This window comes from Salvelinus fontinalis, chromosome 5, assembly GCF_029448725.1.
Source record: "Salvelinus fontinalis isolate EN_2023a chromosome 5, ASM2944872v1, whole genome shotgun sequence".
Classification (NCBI taxonomy): Eukaryota; Metazoa; Chordata; class Actinopteri; order Salmoniformes; family Salmonidae; genus Salvelinus; species Salvelinus fontinalis.
Window position 1 is genome coordinate 26,708,537 of NC_074669.1, and position 19,381 is coordinate 26,727,917.

The 19,381-nt window shown below is 41.0% G+C and overlaps 1 protein-coding gene across 1 annotated transcript in view; it reads right to left on the reverse strand.

Moving 5' to 3' along the window:
* Positions 1-19,381, reverse strand: part of LOC129855419 (carboxyl-terminal PDZ ligand of neuronal nitric oxide synthase protein-like) — a 224,346-nt gene that overhangs the window by 32,817 nt on the left and 172,148 nt on the right. The window lies entirely within an intron of this gene.

Sequence of the window (19,381 nt, forward strand, 5' to 3'; positions counted from 1 at the left end):
AGAGGCATTGCTGAACAGGCCCTGAGAGAAAAAGAAGAGCCATGCTCGCTCATGGATCTACATGTCAGACAGACAACCAAATATGTTACTACCGGAATAGTATTCACACAATAATTAATTGAAAAAGAAGAACAATAGCAACTTGTATCTGTCAAAGGCCTGGAGGACTATATTGTTTTTCCTTAAATAGCTAAATCAATCTGTGTCGGAGAGAGAGAGAGTTGCATTTGTGTATGTGTGTGTGTGTCAGACAGAGATAATTGCATAGAATATGCATTTACTGAAGAATACAGACAGACAGAGACAGAGAGAGAGAGAGAGAGAGAGAGACAGAGAGAGAGAGAGAGACAGAGAGAGAGAGAGAGAGAGAGAGAGAGAGAGAGAGACAGAGAGACAGAGAGACAGAGAGACAGAGAGACAGAGAGACAGAGAGACAGAGAGACAGAGAGACAGAGAGACAGAGAGACAGAGAGACAGAGAGACAGAGAGACAGAGAGACAGAGAGAGATTACATGTTGATGGACCTATTAGGGCATCCTTGCTCAGGCCAGTTGGAGAGAAAACTGCTTCAGAAATCAAATCATATGTTGTTGGATGTTTCCAAAGTACTGTTTCATGACACAACCCACATTTCCATCCATAGTTTTTATGCAAAAAATCTTGACAGCTGTGATGGAAACAGGAAGTTTCGGTACATTTTTCTAAATGCTGACAAAGAATTTGTTCATTCGACATGGTGGGATCTTTTTGTGTCGGTAAAATTACACATGCGTGAAATGGCAGTGGAAATGCCTTTATGCTCAAATATTGATATAATAACCATCATATCGAAGTAAACTTGGAGTCACAAGATGATATGGTGTGTGGTCCTCCCACTATGACTTGGGAAAGCATGCGGTTTATTAGGTTACAGATAAAATAATTAACTTCACAGGGTGGTGAAAGTGTACAGTGATGAGCTTGATGCTCCTTTCCAATAAATGTCAAGGGTCTTATTCTGGTGACATGATCGATGTAGACTAGCCTACCCGCACTGTATCTGTGAGCTGTTGGCTCACAGATATCCACAGCAAGTGATTTTTATCCACAGCAAGTGGATAAGAGGGAGTTCCATAAAGGTGAACATCTATCCCTCTCAGTCAAGCAGAACTTTGCGACGAGTCATGCTCCTTTGAGTCTGCAGGACAGATACAGTATCCACAGCAAGTCTGTTTGGTGGAAACACACCACTGGTGGGAAAATGCACAAATTGTCCTCATGCGGATTTTTGAATAATGTATTAACATGAAAATGTGTTGCCAATTGTATGGAAACCTAGCTACAGACAACACAAAGAATGAGTTACAGGTCCAAGCTAGACAATTTTACAATACATAACGTATGGATAGTCACCATTATTGAAAGGGGTTGGGTTAAATGCAGAAGACACACTTCAGTTGAATGCATTCAGTTGTACAACTGACCAGGTATCCCCCTTTCCTTTCTATTACACTGCACAGATTCACTCTCTGAACAAACAGTTCACTCAATCCACTAAGTTTGTTTCGAAGTCAGCAAATTACACCCCAAATCTATGTTCTGTCATCTGTCTTAGGTGCAGATACTGCAGCATCAACACTGGTGTTACACACACACACACACACACACACACACACACACACACACACACACACACACACACACACACACACACACACACACACACACACACACACACACACACACACACACACACACAGAGTTGATGAGTGAGTGTGTCGCTGTCTGATCTACAGGTTAATCAGGACATTACCAGACAAGCTGTTTACTCGCAACTCTTGATGAACAGTGGAACTAGAACACTCTCTCTCTCTGTGTGTGTGTGCGTAGGGATTTCATCAAGTGTAGTACACTAGTAATGTGCGGGTCAGTTGTTTGTTTACCCAAACCCACGCAATTGCTAATAACCCATCAGCAACCGGCTGACTATATGTGATAAAGTGAAAATCTGAGGGCCTACCCCAACCCTAATCCACAAATAGGCCGATAGAAAATGCGCTGTACAGTCAGATGGCAGAACAATTTTTTGACAGGGAGAGCAGGATGAATTTTTTAAAGCCTAATTTAGATATGTTTCAGTTTAGAGTTTCCAACATTTTGGTTGGCTATTTGTTAGTCAGCTTGTCTAAAATTAGATATATCCAATTTTATTTCTCACATGCGCCGAATACAACAGGTGTAGACTTTACAGTGAAATGCTTACTTACGAGCCCTTTCCCAACAATGCAGAGTTAAAAAGAACAATTATAAAACATTTGCAAAATTAAAAATGGAAATAGTAACACAGTCAGTGTCCCGGTTTCAGTTATGTTACCATTACATTTAACCCATCTGAACAGTAGGCTACAGTTTCCTTGACGTGCCATATTTGATGTCCCCGTCTTGTGACTCTCGAATTTGTATAACGCCTCACAATTATCACACATAACTTAGCTGGCACTGCTATCATCTTCTTTTGCCACTTAACAAAATCTTTCCTAAACATTACTGTTCTGGCCCTCCCCTCTCTTTAAACTCGCCATTTTGCAGCTTTTATCTTATTGAATTGAAATCCGACATTGTGCTTTTTAACTCAGTGGATTGACGTTAACTTTTTCTGCCCAAGTTTCCAAAAGCACTTGGCGATTGGCGTGTATTTGGCACGCATACAGACAGGCCCTGAAGCTTAGGCTTACACAGTAACGGCAGGTAAAAAATAATGAAATAAAAACCTCAATGTAGCCTGTAGATATGAATTGCACACGAATAATACATGTATGGATTTTTAATGCATTGTTTTCTTTTAATTCAACCCGCTGGATTTTCAGATTTGAATTCAACCCGCCCGCCGCCCACCTTTCATCCACACAATATTTCATGACCCTAAACCTGCCCGCTCCACGGAAATAACTGCAGGGATTGCGGGTTATGAGTCAACCCGCGCATCACTACAGTAAACATCTTTGTACTGTTTACTTCAGTAACTCTGGTTAAATAATTGTTTGCTTTACACATAATTTGTCAGAATAATTGTAATAGTTTGAAGATGAAAAGAATACCTTAGCCTCCAGCTGAAAGACTGACTGTTTTTATGTACTAAGTACCTTTGCACAGAGAACTGCCACTGGTATAATGGCAATAGAATTGAAGAGGGAGTGACTATAATACATGTGCAACGGTTAGGGGCGCTGGGGAGGAAAGAGAGAGACACCTGTCAGTTTCCATAAAGGTGAACATCTATCCCTCTCAGTCAAGCAGAACTTTGCGACGAGTCATATTCCTCTGAGTCTGCAGGACAGATACAGCACGATGAGTAGTTGACAAGCTGCACTAACAAGAACACAGTAGAGGTTATTCAAGACCTTTCTTGTCAGACATAGCACCTTTACTCCGTTCGTTTTTTCAGAAACAATCAATCAGTGGAGTTTTCCTGTATATTTGAGAATGCAGAATCATTGTTATTTATCACGGTATTTGGTATTTTGTTTTGGATCCCCATTAGCTGTTGCGGAAGCAGCAGCTACTCTTTCTGGAGTCCACACAAAACATGAAACATGACATAATACAGAACATTAATAGATACGAACAGAACTACATAGATTTAAAAATGGCACACCTAGCCTACATATCCATACAAACAATTTTGAATTTTCAACACAATGTTTCTTATATAAAAAAGAAGTAATGCAGTCAGTCTCTCCTCATCTCTAAGGCAAGAGTGACTGGCCTACATAGTATTTATATTGGCCCTCTGATTACAATGAAGAGCAAGACGTGCCACTCTGTTCTGGGCCAACTAGGTCTTTTTTGCAGCACATTAATCAAGATAAGACTAAACTAGAGCTTACAGGACTTGCTTTTTGGAGTGTGGTGTCAAAAAAAGCAGAGCATCTCTTTATTATGGACAGACCTCTCCCATCTTTACAACGATTGAATCTACAGTTGCAGTCGGAAGTTTACGTACACTTAGGTTGGAGTCATTAAATCTTGTTTTTCAACCACTCCACAAATGTCTTGTTAACAAACTATAGTTTTGGCAAGTCGTTTAGAACATCTACTTTGTGCATGACACAATTCATTTTTCCAACAATTTTTTACAGACAGATTATTTCACTTCTAATTCACTTTATCACAATTCCAGTGGGTCAGAAGTTTACATCAATTGACTGTGCATTTAAACAGCTTGGAAAATTCCAGAAAATTATGTCATGGCTTCAGAAGATTCTGATAGGCTAATTGACATAATTTGAGTCAATTGGAGGTGTACCTGTGGATGTATTTCAAGGCCTACCTTCAAACTCAGTGCCTCTTTGCTTGACATCATAGGAGAAATTTAAAGAAATCAGCCAAGACCTCTGATAAAAAATTGTAGACCTCCACATGTCTGTTTCATCCTTGGTAGCAAATTCCAAATGCCCGAATGTACCACGTTCATCTGTATAAACAATAGTATGCAAGTATAAACACATTGGGACCGCGCAGCCGTCATACCGCTCAGGAAGGAGATGCGTTCTGTCTCCTAGAGATAAATGTACTTTGGTGCGAAAAGTGCAAATCAATCCCAGAACAACAGCAAAGGACCTTGTGAAGATGCTGGAGGAAACAGGTACAAAAGTATCTATATCCACAGTAAAAATGAGTCCTATATCGACATAACCTGAAAGGCCGCCCAGCAAGGAACAAGCCACTTCTCCAAAACCACCATAAAAAGGCCAGACTATGGTTTGCAACTGCACATGGGGACAAAGAGCGTACTTTTTGGAGAAATGTCCTCTGGTCTGATGAAACAAAAATACAACTGTTTGGCCATAATGACCATTGTTATGTTTAGAGGAAAAAGGGGGAAGCTTGCAAGCCGAGGAACACCATCCCGACCGTGAAGCACGGAAGTGGCAGCATCATGTTGTGGGTGTGCTTTGCTGCAGGAGGGACTGGTGCACTTCACAAAATAGATGGCATTATGAGGATGGAAAATTATGTGGATATATTGAAGCAACATCTCAAGACATCAGTCAGGAAGTTAAAGCTTGGTCGCAAATGGGTCTTCCAAATGAACAATGACTCCAAAGATACTTCCAAAGTTGTGGCAAAATGGCTTAAGGACAACAATGTCAAGGTATTGGAGTGGCCACAAAGCCCTGACCTCAATCCCATAGAAAATTTGTGGGCAGAACTGAAAACGTGTGTGCGAGCAAGGAGGCCTACAAACATGAATAAGTTACACCAGCGCTGTCAGGAGGAATGGGCCAAAATTAAGGCAACTTATTGTGGGAAGCTTGTGGAAGGCTACCTGAAACTTTTGATCCAAGTAAAACAATTTAAAAGACATTGCTACAAAATACTAATTGAGTGTCTGTAAACTTCTGATCCGCTCGGAATGTGACAAAAGAAATAAAAGCTGAAATAAATAATTCTCTACTATTACTCTGACATTTCACATTCTTAAAATAAAGTGGTGATCCTAACTGACCTAAGACAGGGAATTTTTACTAGGATTAAATATCAGGAATTGTGAAAAACTGAGTTTAAATGTATTTGGCTAAGGTGTATATAAACTTCCGACTTTAACTGTATGTGTTTTGACCATGAAAGTTTACAATCGAAGGTAGCATCTAGGGCTGTGGCGGTTCTAACATTTTATCAGCCGGTGATTTACCATTAATTAGCATAAACATGGCTTCCACAGCCACCGATGCAGACTTTTGGAACATCTACATTTTAAAAAGTCTAATACATCCATTTAATATAGCCTACACCATCACAATAAATACATTCTTTATTTCAGACAGGTCTAAAGTAATATGATATGAAGAAAATGTAGTCTATTTCAGAAGAACAGAATAGCCCACTGAGTTGTTAGGCCCTGATATGACTATGCCATATGGCTGTGGGCTACACTAGTTCATTTAGCAAACAAGATTTGCTTAGAATTCCATGGCTTAATTTTTTAAATGATTTTATAGTTTAAAGAATACAATTGAACATAGCTTAATTAATTAGAAAGAACATTTTCTCCAAACGATTTCAAAGGAAGGTCGCACATACGGCTATTCTGTGTTGAACAAAGAAACTGGTCCTATATAATTATATTAGAGTTATTTATGCAACTTTAGTTGTGATACAAACGTTGGGCTATATGTTTTGATCGTTAATACATTCTAAGGCTGCATGATGGGACTCTAATGATGATTTGAAAAAAGTCACAAGCTGCACACACTTCATCAGTCTCTCATTCACAATTTGACAAGCACTTGATAATGTTCTCACCAGGCTGCATCCACCTTGTGTGGCCGCAATGCCCCCTAAGCAATCCATGACTTTTGCGGCCAAAGTGGCTGTTGTGCCCTTGAGCTGAATATAATTCCCTTCTCTCGGCTGCCGTGCTCCAAAGTACCTCTCACTCACATAGCTCACTCAGATGTAGTCAATGACTGTGACGTGATCGGGTCCTTTTCACAGGCATTTCAGCTAAGAAGTAGGTGAACGAAGACAGACACATCGGGGACGCAACTGTGCACTCCCCTCTTATCGAATACCGAGGTGCATATTGAAGATGTTAGAAATGTCCACTTTTAGCCTACTTTCCGTCAGCCAACAAGCTGAGTAGGCCTAACGAACAGCAGAAGCACTAGCCTATGTCAATCTACTATTGTCACGCCCTGATCTGTTTCACCTGTCCCTGTGGTTGTCTCCACCCCCTCCAGGTGTCACTTATTTCCCCCAGTGTATTTATCCCTGTGTTTCCTGTCTCTCTGTGCCAGTTTGTCCTGTATGTTTCCAAGTCAACCAGTGTTTTTTCCTATTTTCCTGCTTTTTAGATTTTTCCTTTTTCTAGTACTCCTGGTTTTGACCCTTGCCTGTTTCTGGACTTTCTACCCGCCTGCCTGACCATTCTGCCTGCCTTGACCACGAGCCTGTCTGCCACTCTGTACCTCCTGGACTCTGATCTGGTTTTGACCTTTTGCCGGTCCACGACCATTCTCTTGCCTACCCCTTTTGATTAATAAACATTGTAAGACTCCAACCATCTGCCTCCTGTGTCTGCATCTGGGTCTCGCCTTGTGTCATTATAACTATCCCCATAGTACAAAAGTTGACCTATTCAATTGGTCAATTTGTCCTTCTGTGCAATAAATAAATATTCCAAGCATACTCTGGGACAGTTGTGGGATGCGATAGATCCCAAATTAATACAGCCACTTGTATTAAAAAACTTTTAAAAGCAAGGAGGCTGATTGTTTAGCTCAAAATTTTGATAAACTATTAGGCTATTTTTTCATATTATAAGCGCAACAATGCACACAAATCAGTAGGCTAAAAGAGTGAATGTTCCAAAATGCAATCAATTAGTGGGGAAACACTGTTCTCGAAAAGTGACGGCAAATGCGATTATGCATGTAATGCTTTATCATAAAGGTGCATTTTTATGGTGAAAATGATCTTCCCCAAACTTGAAACTCACGCACAATCTATGTATGCTAGCTAGGCTTTACACCGGCTATAAAGCGGATTAATGTGCTTACTTTTCAGAAGTTATTTGGCCACTTTAGTTGTGATACAAACCTTATTAAAGCATATAAACCTATAGGCTAGGATACATTAGGTGTGCAAATATGATCTGAAAAAGTCACAAAATAAAGGTATGCACTGTTTCTTGCCTTAATGCATAAACTGGGCATCATTCACAAGTGATAACACAAACTAATATTATCACCCATCAGACTATTCTGAATTTATTGTTGTCTTTACATACAGTAGTTTGGAGTCAAAAGTTTGGACACCTACTCATTCAAGAGTTTTTCTTTATTTTTGCTATTTCCTACATTGCAGAACAATAGTGAAGACATCAAAATTATGACATAACACATATGGAATCATGTACTATTCTTCAAATAATAGCCACCCTTTGCCTTGATGACAGCTTTGCACACTCTTGGCATTACAGGCAACAGCCGCATCGAGCTAAAGGCTACAGCTGCCGCTTTCAAGGAGTGGGACAATTGTCCGGACGCTTATAAGAAATACCGCTATGCCCTCAGACGAACCATCAAACAAACAAAGCGTCAATACAGGATTAAGATTGAATCCTACTACACCAGCTCTGACGCTCATCGGATGTGGCAGGGCTTGAAAATGATTACGGACTACAAAGGGAAACCCAGACGCGAGCTGCCCAGTGACGCCTATCAGCCTATCAGACGAGCTAAATGCCTTTTATGCTCACTTCGAGGCAAGCAACACTGAAGCATGCACAAGAGCACCAGCTGTTCTGGATGACTGTGTGATAACGCTTTCGGTAGCCGATGTGAGCAAGCCCATTAAACAGGTCAACATTCACAAAGCCGCTGGGCCAGACAGATTACCAGGCATGCGCGGACCAACTGGCAAGTGTCTTCACTGACATGTTCAACCGTTCCCTGACCGAGACTGTAATACTTACATGTTTCAAGCAGACCACCACAGTCCCTGTGCCTAAGGAAGCGAAGGTAACCTGCCTAAATGATTACCGCCCCGTAGCGCTCACGTCGGTAGCCATGAAGTGCTTTGAAAGGCTGGTCTTGGCTCACATCAACAGCATCCTCCCTGTAGAAAGGCACATAGAGTTGGTGGAAGAATCCTTTAATTTATGGCTACTTGCTCAGCTGGGCCAGGGGCGCTTTAATTAGGTTAGGTGGAAATGTCCGACAGATCTCTACTCATTAAAAGGAGGATCTCGCTGCTTTCTCTTCCTTAACAACTCTGTCTAATCCATAAGTTCTGTGCGTCCATGAATTCACGTAGGTCCACCGAATCTGTTACCTTTCATCTGAACTATCTGTTGCGATCGGGAGAGGGGGCCATCAGTTATTGTTTATAGTTATTACTGCGGAGCGCGGCTTGGAGCGCATGCTTCAAACCTACTGTGTAATGTAAATGGTCAATGATGCGGCCCTACAGATCATCACAGGCCAATTATGCCATCAATATATGGTTAATATGTAATGAAATTACATGTACATATGAGGACAAACTTGAAAGGGTGAAATATGAAACTTAATTGTTTGCGGAACTGATCAATTCTGATATCAAACTGATGGGGATTGGAGATTGAATAACCGATCACTGATTTAATTATGTGTATTATTCTTCTCATGATTATGACGAATAGTGACGAGCCTAAATGACTCAGGGATGATTCCTATTAACTTGTTATTGAACTGAATTGCTGAATTACCTAATTATGTTAATAATGAATGATTGTTATGATTTGATCTTTGTGATTATGAATTTGATTGGATACATGTTATTCTGTTTCCTTTGTTATGCAGCACAGACTACCCAGTAAATATACCACTTCATGGTTAAAGTAATTCCTGCCTCAGTCTCATCCATTCCTCTGTCACCTGACCCTTGACCACCTGTTCACCTTCACTGTCAGTCATCCTACCTGTCCAGCTACCCACACAGATTTCACTAATCTTTCACTCCCGGATACTCTAGACACACTCACATTTGCATACCGCCCCAACAGATCCACAGATGACGCAATCTCAGTCGCACTCCACGCTTACCTGTCCCACCTGGACAAAATTGACACCTATGTGAGAATGCTGTTCATTGACTACAGCTCAGCATTCAACACCATAGTGCCCACGAAGCTCATCACTTAGCTAAGGACACTGGGACTAAACACCTCCCTCTTCAACTGTATCCTGGACTTCCTGACGGGCTACCCCCAGGTGGTAAGGGTAGGCAACAACACGTCTGCCATGCTGATTCTCAACACTGGGGCCCCTCAGGGGTGTGTACTTAGTCCCCTCCTGTACACCCTGTTCACCCACGACTGCGTAGTCAAATACAACTCCAACACCAACATTAAGTTTGCTGATGACACAACAGTGGTAGGCCTGATCACCAACAACGATGAGACAGCCTATAGGGAGGAGGTCAGAGACCTGGCAGTGTGGTGCCAGGACAACAACCTCTCCCTCAATGTGAGCAAGACAAAGGAGATGATCGTGGACTACAGGAAAAGGAGGGCCGAACAGGCCCCCATTAACATCGACGTTCCTTGGTGTCCACATCACCAATGAACTATCATGGTCCAAACACAACAAGACAGTCGTGAAGAGAGCACGACAACACCTTTTACTCCTCAGGAGACTGAAAAGATTTGGCATGAGTCCCCAGATCCTCAAAAAGTTATACAGCTGCACCATCGAGAGCATCCTGACCGGTTGCATCCCTGCATGGTATGGCAACTGCTCGGCATCTGACCGTAAGGCGCTACAGAGGGTAGTGCTTAAGCCCCAGTCATCACTGGAGCCAAGCTTCCTGCCATCCAGGACCTACTGTATATAATAGGCGGTGTCAAAAATGGTCAGAGACTCCAGTCACCCAAGTCATAGACTGTTTTCTTTGCTACCGAACGGCAAGTGGTCCCTGGGCGCTAAGTCTAGGACCAAAAGGCTCCTTAACAGCTTCTACCCCCAAGCCATAAGACTGCTGAACAACTAATCAAATGGCCACTGGACTATTTACATTGACACCCCCCTCCCCGTCCATTTGTTTTGTACACTGCTGCTACTCGAAGTTTATTATCTATGCATAGTCATTTCACCCCTACCTACATGTACAAATGACCTCGATTAACCTGTACACTGACTCGGTACCGGTACCCACTGTATATAGCCTTGTTATTGTAATTTTATTGTGTTACTTTTTATAATTGTTTTACTTTAGTTTATTTTGGTAAATATTTTCTTAACACTTATTGAACTGCGCTGTTGGTTAAGGGCTTGTAAGTGAGCATTTCACAATAAGATCTACACTTGTTGTATTCGGCACATGTGACAAATAAAGTTTGATTTGATTTAAGACTACATATATACATATTTCCATCTCTTTCCTGGGTAGATTCTCAGAGATAGACATAAACACTTGTGGTTTCAGGGTGTTTTGACTTAGTCTATGTCTTGGGGAGAAATACATTAAACCTGTGGTTTTTGAACAAGGGCCCTCCAGCCTCTGTTGGTTAGCGAAATACCAACTCATTCAGTCAAAGCACTCTGGACCACACACACTGAGAACAGCAAAGAGACCAATTTGCTGAATAAAACCCAGTATAATTTTGCCTGAGGCTGTGCTATATCCCACGGGCATCAAGAGACAGACAGACGTGCACGTACATGCTCACACATAGATTCCAAGCAGTTCTTACGAGCTAACAACAACACGCTAACAGGCCTACTGAATAGATTCCCAAACTTTGTCTGATCCACCACCTCCCAAGTGTGTTTAACTCAATAGAAAGAGAAAACATCCGTCCTTTTGAGGAGAATGCTAAATGTGTTTACAGCAATCTGGCCCCAATTTGGATGGAAACATAAAATAATCAAAACAAATTCAAATTAAGGTAAACAAATGAGGAGAATAACATGGGGTCTGAGTTTGTGCTCTGAGGAGAAGTACAACTACAACTCCTTATATGGTCAAGAAGAAGAAAAACAAAACACTTCCCAAATACCCCTAATTATTTTTTGACATGACCAATGTTACATGCTCCCTCCCTGCTCCCTTACACCTTCTCTGCAGCATCTGCAGGCTACTTCTGCCCTTCAAAGGGGAGATCAGATGATTTGATGTGAGACAGTCGTGCACATCACAGCACAAATTGAAGCATACTACAGGTTCCCTTCCAAGTTTCCACTCCTTCCTTTCAGAAAACAGTGAAGTGTACTCATCTCCTTCCCTTCAGAGTGCACACTGCATGTTCAATTCAAGTCTCCCTCCCTGGCTATGGGTGCCCTGAGGGCCCTTAAGTGTTGTGGCCCTCTGCCTTTCAGTCTGGGCCGAGAGAGAGAGAGAGAGAGAGAGACACCATCAGGGGTCTGGGGCTAGTGTTGTAGCAGCAGCTGGCAGTGTGTATAAGGCAGTATAGTATGTGCATGTGTTTACTCCCCCCAGTCCCCTCAAATGTCCTTGGCTGCAGCAGTAATCTGCCCATCCTTCTCTCTGCCACCACATCCACTCAGCACCACAGCCCAACGGAGGGAGGAAGGAGAAGAAAGAGAGAGGAAGTAATGTACCCCTGAGATAAAGGATGAGAGAGCCAGCCTTCCTTCTCTAACAGTGATTACACTAGCTGCTCCCTGCTATTTATCCTGTTCTTCTGACAACCTGGATCCACCCACAGCACCAATAGCACACTCAGAGCTGTGCTTGAGTGTGTGTGGGAAACAGAGTGTGAGTGGCAGGAGCTAGGGGGTAGTGGAGTGGGACTAGGTAGGAGTGGATTAGGGGTTGGGTGAGGGATGCCAGTGGTGTGTGATAGTGGATCAAAGTCAGCTCCATACAGAGAACTAGGACTACAACTACAAGCTACTTTGGAGCAGGGAGGAGAGGGCTAGGAAGTCAACAACAAAGCATCTCTGAAGTGTCACTCCTTCCCATATCCTGGCAACTGTCCAGGACAGGAAGAGACCACTGGATACAGGAATGGGCAGGCACGTGCACAGATAGGGCTTTACCTGTGAAGGGGACATGGCACTTTTCCCTTCCAACCTCCAAAGTGCCCTTTTTGGTGGTGGTATAATCCCCCTATTTTTTTGTTGGTTTAATTAAAAAACAAAACATTGTAATTGTTGTTCGGAACCCACTGCCCACAAGTCATTGTCAAGGTCGCTACCACACACCACGTCCGTTGGTTGCGCCTGTTGATCTGCCCTGTATGCTCGCCCGGTTTCTAAACACGAATGGCTTGAGAGATGTGGTCACCAGTCAAGTGTGTGTAGCTAGATACAAATAAATAAATATCAACAGTACTGCAGCAACATTTGATTAACATCAATATTCGGTCTGGTTGGCTGATACACAGCAGAGAGAGGCAGAAAGACCGAGATGTAAATCACAATCAGAAAAATAAATCAAGCTAGCTAACTAGCAGATTTACATCAGCTGATAGTCCACCCTCTTTTCCCGATGGCAATTTTGTCTTTAAGAGGCACTGTAAGTAGCTTGCTTACAATTTGTGATGATGATAACCTAGGCAGCCGATAGTAGATCTGCACTATTGTCTAGGATTGATGTGTCCAACCGGTAATACACTCCTGTCCCCCATGGACCGTTTCATCCATAAAGCATCCTCCATTCTCCACATCATCCTCAACTAGCTTTAATGGCAGGCCTTTGAAACACAATTTGGGGATTTTCTGACAATTTAGGATGTTATACACTGTGTTACAGTTGTATGTGTGTGTGTGTGTGTGTGCACTCCATCAAAACAACCCTACCCAGACACACAAGGGGACATGTGTATCCCAGCTGAAAATAATTTCAGTTTCAGTCCTGTTCTTCCCTGGCTAAACAAAACTAATGAGTGTGACCTTATAGCATCAATACTGCCTTTATACTGTGACAGGAGAGATGGACTCTCACAAGTGAATCTGTAGGAGAGCGGATACACCTGGATCATATAAAACACACACACACACTTAAACAGTCACTGCCATTAGAGAACTCTCCTAAAGTGCATCTTAGTGTAGCAATATTAAAATTATATTGGTCACATGCTTCGTAAACAACAGGTGTAGACTAACAGTGAAATTCTTACTTACAGGCCCTTCCCAACAAAATAATAACACAAGGAATAAATACACAATGAGAAGCAATAATTTGCCTATATACATGGGGTTCTAGTTCCGAGTCGATGGGCAGGAGTACGAGGTACTGTGGTTCTTCCTCTAAAAGTTGCGTCATACTGCAGCACACCTTGCGGGCTGCCGCAGAATTCAATGGGACGTTATTTAATTGTCAGACATTGTTACCATTAATGCTAGTTAGTGATAGTTTGACCACCAGAGGGCATCATTGAGAATCATTTGATAGCCTTCAATATTGGCTGTACTAGAGAATTGAAAACCTTTTTTGTCAGAACATAGTATATGGGATTGATTTTAAGAAATGTAGCTTCATTCATTTGATTAATATTACGATGTTTCTATTCCAAGAAAAACAAAAAACAAAACCCTCAGGGTCTCTGTTAGGATGGAACAGAAAATATGGCGCTGTACAACGTGACGGTTGGGAGTAGGCTAAAGTACTAAGAGCATAACATTTCCACATCCTAATTGTAGTCTAACCAATACCCAAACGACGATTCAGTGAAAATAAAAATCTCATTGATTTATCAAGACCAGTCCCCATGCTTGTCTCAGAGCAGTGCGAAACAGTTGACCACAGCGGGAAGGCTATTGCTTCAAATCCTATTGCTTCTAACTTCAATATGCCTTTTAAATAAATAAGACCTACACCACTTTTAACAGCACATTACTCAACACTAGTGAGACTCATGTCGCCTACGGTAGGTCTGCAGTATACCGGAAAATATATTTTTTCAATGACGTGACTCTCCGCCAATAATTACATTTAGAGGATTGGATGATTCTAAATTAATATCTAAGGGTAATTTTTCATTAGAGCAAATCTGGTCTGTGAGAATATCTAAGGGGCTTTTATATAATTCTAAATGAATAAATAATAATAATAACAGGATTAACAATAATAATAATAATACTTTTTCCACCCTTCCACTTGTTAAAGGTTCCAATTGATAAAGTTTTTTTTAATCAATTAGTATCTTAGAGTTTAACCACAATATTTGTTGTATTATCTGTTCTGTCTTTTCTGGTGGATTAAACTGAAATTGCAACCAACTTTCTATGGCTTGTTTAAAAAATAATGATATTTTGGAGATTATTTACTTTTCAAATAACCTAAAGTGAGTGATAAAAATGAGGTGATTTGTAAATAAAGCCAGTTTGTTATTTACAATTATTGATTTATGTCTTTAGAGGGAGAGAAACCAAAAGCCTACCGTCACCTCATTGTCCTCCTGGTCGCAACCAGCACAGGTTTTGAACCAGCATCTGTAGTAACACAGTGTGCACTGCAATGCAGTGTCTTAGACCGCTGCGCCACTCAGGCGCTGTATAACATGACCAGTCGGGAGTAGGCTACAGTACTACAGTAAGAGCAAAATAATCATTTAAATAGACTTTTCCACACCCTAATTCTAGTCTAAGTTTCTCTTAGAATAAAAACCTTAGTGTAACAACAGTTTTAGTAAGTAATACTGATGAGTAGTAACAAAAAATAAGTGTATTTTTCACCCATTCATTGTCAGTTAGAGACACAGTAGATCCTTGGGACCCAAAAGCATAATCAGTGCTCTAACTCCCCCTTGCGCTGGTCTGGAGTAATGAAGTAGTGACACAGGGTACCGTACTAAACCACAAATTACCTCTAAATTCCGCAGCATAATCGCAAAACTTTTAGTTGAGCAACCAGTGTAATTTAAGTAGATACAGTGGATCCTCATTTAAAAGTTGCATCATACTGCAGCACAGCTTGCGGTATGGTATGGTATGTTGGAGTGCATTACGTCATAGGTTTTTAATGAACCTAGTTTGCCAAACATTTTTTTTAAATTATTATTATTTATTTTTTTACAGATGGTCTTTCAACATATTCCCTAGTGTCACGCCTTGGCCTTAGAGAGCTTTTTTATTTTTCTATTTGGTTAGGTCAGGGTGTGATTTGGGTGGGCATTCTATGTTTTATGTTTCTTTGTTTTTGGCCGAGTGTGGTTCCCAATCAGAGGCAGCTGTCTATCGTTGTCTCTGATTGGGGATCATACGTAGGCAGCCCTTTTCCCTACCATTAGGTTGTGGGACCTTGTTTTCTGTTTAGTGTTTCTGCCTGACAGAACTGGGCGCTTTGGTTTTCGCATTTGTTATTTTGTTTGTGTTTTTTTTTAAATAAAAGAATCATGAACACTTACCACACTGCGCCTTGGTCCACTCTTCATACCACCAACGAGAGCCGTTACACCTAGAATAACCACAACTCCATGCCTACCGATGACAATCAGCAAATACCCATTTGGAGAAAGTCTCCTTTCTAATTTATTCTGTTATATTCCATCATATTCATATTGTTAGGGGTATATAATCTGGGGAATATAATCGTGTGATATTTGCTAAATTAACAAGTTAATTTCATTGACATGGGGCAGCCATAGCATCAGCAACTAGGCCTATAGAACAGATAAATACATCTTAAAACATGCTATTCTTTCAAATAAATTGTGCCATGTTTTTTATGACCTTAAACAAAATAGAATGGATTTCTTTGTGATTGTGCATATTAAATTGATTTATTAGACTGGCGTCTATTGATAGGATACTCGTTAAGTTCCACCAATTCAACTATTAATATGCATATGGTGCAATAGACCTTAATTGTGCTTTGAGGATGAAATACTCAGAAAGATTGAGTATTTTATGATATTTATCTCAATGTACAGTAGGCCTACTGCTAGAGTGTAAAATACACATATTTGGGAAAATTCAGGGACAGGTGGTTTCAAGGATTTTTATGAAATTAAGTTATTTAAATGACATGGAGCAGTAGGCCTAAGAGTCATGTTTACTGTAGCTGTCTTAACATAACTTACTAATCGGCCTCAAGGCCTACTTCAATATACAGTATATCAATCCATCATTCATTCAATGAAATAACAAAGGGAACCTTGAATAATTAAACAATGAATAAACCGCAACATGTCGACTAAAGCGATTAAATTCACGAATGTATGTGATTGTTTTTAATCTTGGCTGTAATAAAGAGTTTAAAACCTTTTTTTGTTAGAACAGACTATATGTGATTGATTATAATTTTGGGGGAAATTATTATTGTATTTCTTGTGCTGTTTATACTGTTCGAAATTTGGCTTAATTAAATTAATTAAAACTTCTTTGGCATACTGGTTATTGTTCGGAATTTAGGATGACTCACGTGCCCAAAGTAAACTACTCAGGCCGAGAAGCTAGGATATGCATATAATTGTTAGCATTGGATAGAAAACACGCTGACGTTTCTAAAACTGTTAAAATAATGTCTGTGAATATAACAGAACTGATATGGCAGGAAAAAACCTGAGGAAAATCCATCCGGATTTCCTTTTTTTGGAGGTCACAGGCCATTTCAATGCTAGCTTATGGGATATACAAATAGATAGGACCCAGATTGCAGTTCCTATGACTTCCACTAGATGTCAACAGTCTTTAGAAAGGGTTCCATATTTTTTTATTTTTTTAAATGAGCAAGTAGTTGTAGTTTTTCCAAGGTGTCTCTCATTAGAAAAGTAGTCTTGTTGGCGCGTGAATGAGGTGTGCGCTCTTCGTTATTTATCTTCCCTATTGAACATACTATTCTCCGTCTTAAATATGATTGTTTATTTAGATATTGGAGTACCTGAGGATTAATTAAAAACATTGTTTGACTTGTTTGGCCGTACTTTCCCAGTAACTTTTTGCATTTGTTTGTATGCATGTTGAACGAGTGGATTACTGACATCATTGGCACCAACTAAACTGACTTTTTTGGATATAAAGGACTTTATCGAACAAAACGCCCATTCATTGTGTAGCTGGGACCCTTGGGATTGCCAACAGAGGAACATCTTCAAAGGTAAGTGATGTAATCGCTATTTGTGATTTTGTGAAGCATGTGCTGGTTGAAAAAGTATTTTGATGTGTGGCACTGTCCTCAGATAATCGCTTGGTATGCATTCGCCGTGAAGCCTTTTTGAAATCTGACAACACGGTTGGATTAACAAGAAGTTAAGCTTTAAAATGATGTATGACACTTGTATTTTAATGAATGTTTAATATTACGATTTTTGTATTTTGAATTTCGCGTTCTGCAATTTCACCGGATGTTGTCGTAGCTGTCCCGCTAGCGGTTCATGCACCCAAACAGGTTTTAATATTATGGTGTTTCTATACCAAGATATGTGATCAGTCAGAAGAGTTAGTGCAAAAAGGGTCAATGCAGATAGTCCGGGTAGGTATTTGGTTAACTATGTAGCAGTCTTATGGCTTGGGGGAAGAAGCTGTTCAGGGTCCTGCTGGTTTTAGACTAGTGCCCTGCAGTAGTAGAGAAAACACTCTATGACTTTGATGGCTGGAGTCTTTGACCATTTTTAAGTCCTTCTTCTGACACCGCTTGGTATAGAGGTCCTGGATGGCAGGGAGTTCGGCCCCAGTGATGTACTGGGCCATAAGCACTACCCTTTGTAGCGCCTTGCGGTCGATTGCCAAGCAGTTGACATTCAAACTGGAGCCAGTCAACAAGCTCTCAATCGTGCAGATTTAGAACGTTTTGGGGATCGGAGGGTCCCATGCCAAATCTTTTCAGCCTCCTGCGGGTGAAGAGGCATCGTCGTGCCTTTTCACAACTGTTTGTGTGTGTGGACCATGTTAATTCTTTAGTGATGTGGACACCGAGGCACTTGAAGCTCTCGACCCGCTCCACTACAACCCCGTCGATGTGAATGGGGGCGTGTTTTGCCCTCCAATTCTTGTAGTCCACGATCAGCTCCTTTGTCTTGCTGACATTAAGGGAGAGGTTGTTGTCCTGGTGGCACCACACAATACTGAAGTATCTTTAAGGATTATGTGGTGTGTGGAGTGATATACAGCCAGTCCTCATGAATACAGCACTGTGTGTCTGTCTGTGACATTAATATTGATGACTGTCTGATATTACTGGCCTGCTCAACACAGCACAACTCATGAATTATTAATGCAAAGGGGTCCATTCCCCTAGAGTTGGTTGTGCCTGTAGCCATGTTTAAATATGGTATCTGACACAGTGAGAAGGACACAGTGTTGTTGAAATGAGCAGAACACTGAACAAAAATATAAACGCAACATGCAATCATTTCTATGATTTTACTGAGTTACAGTTCATATAAGGAAATCAGTCAATTAAACTCTATTAATTAGGCCCTAATCTATGGATTTCACATGACTGGGAATATAGATGTCCATCTGTTAGTCACAGATACCTTAAAAAAGATAGGGGTGTGGATCAGAAAACCAGTCAGTATCTGGTGTGACCACCATTTGTCTAATGCAGCGTGACATCTCCTTCGCATAGAGTTGATCAGGCTGTTGATTGTGGCCTGTGGAATGTTGTCCCAATCCTCTTCGATGGCTGTGCGATGTTGCTGGATATTGGCGGGAACTGGAACAAGCTGTCGTACACGTCGATCCAGAGCATCCAAAACATGCGCAATGGGTGACATGTCTGGTGAATATGCAGGCCATGGAAGAACTGGGACATTTTCAGCTTCCAGGAATTGTGTACAGATCCTTGTGAAATGGGGCTGTTTATCATTATGCTGAACATGAGGTAATGGATGGCACGACAATTGGCCTCAAGATCTCATCACCATATCTCTGTGCATTTAAATTGCCATCAATAAAATGCAATTGTGTTTGTTGTCCGTATCTTAAGCCTGCCTATGTCATAACCC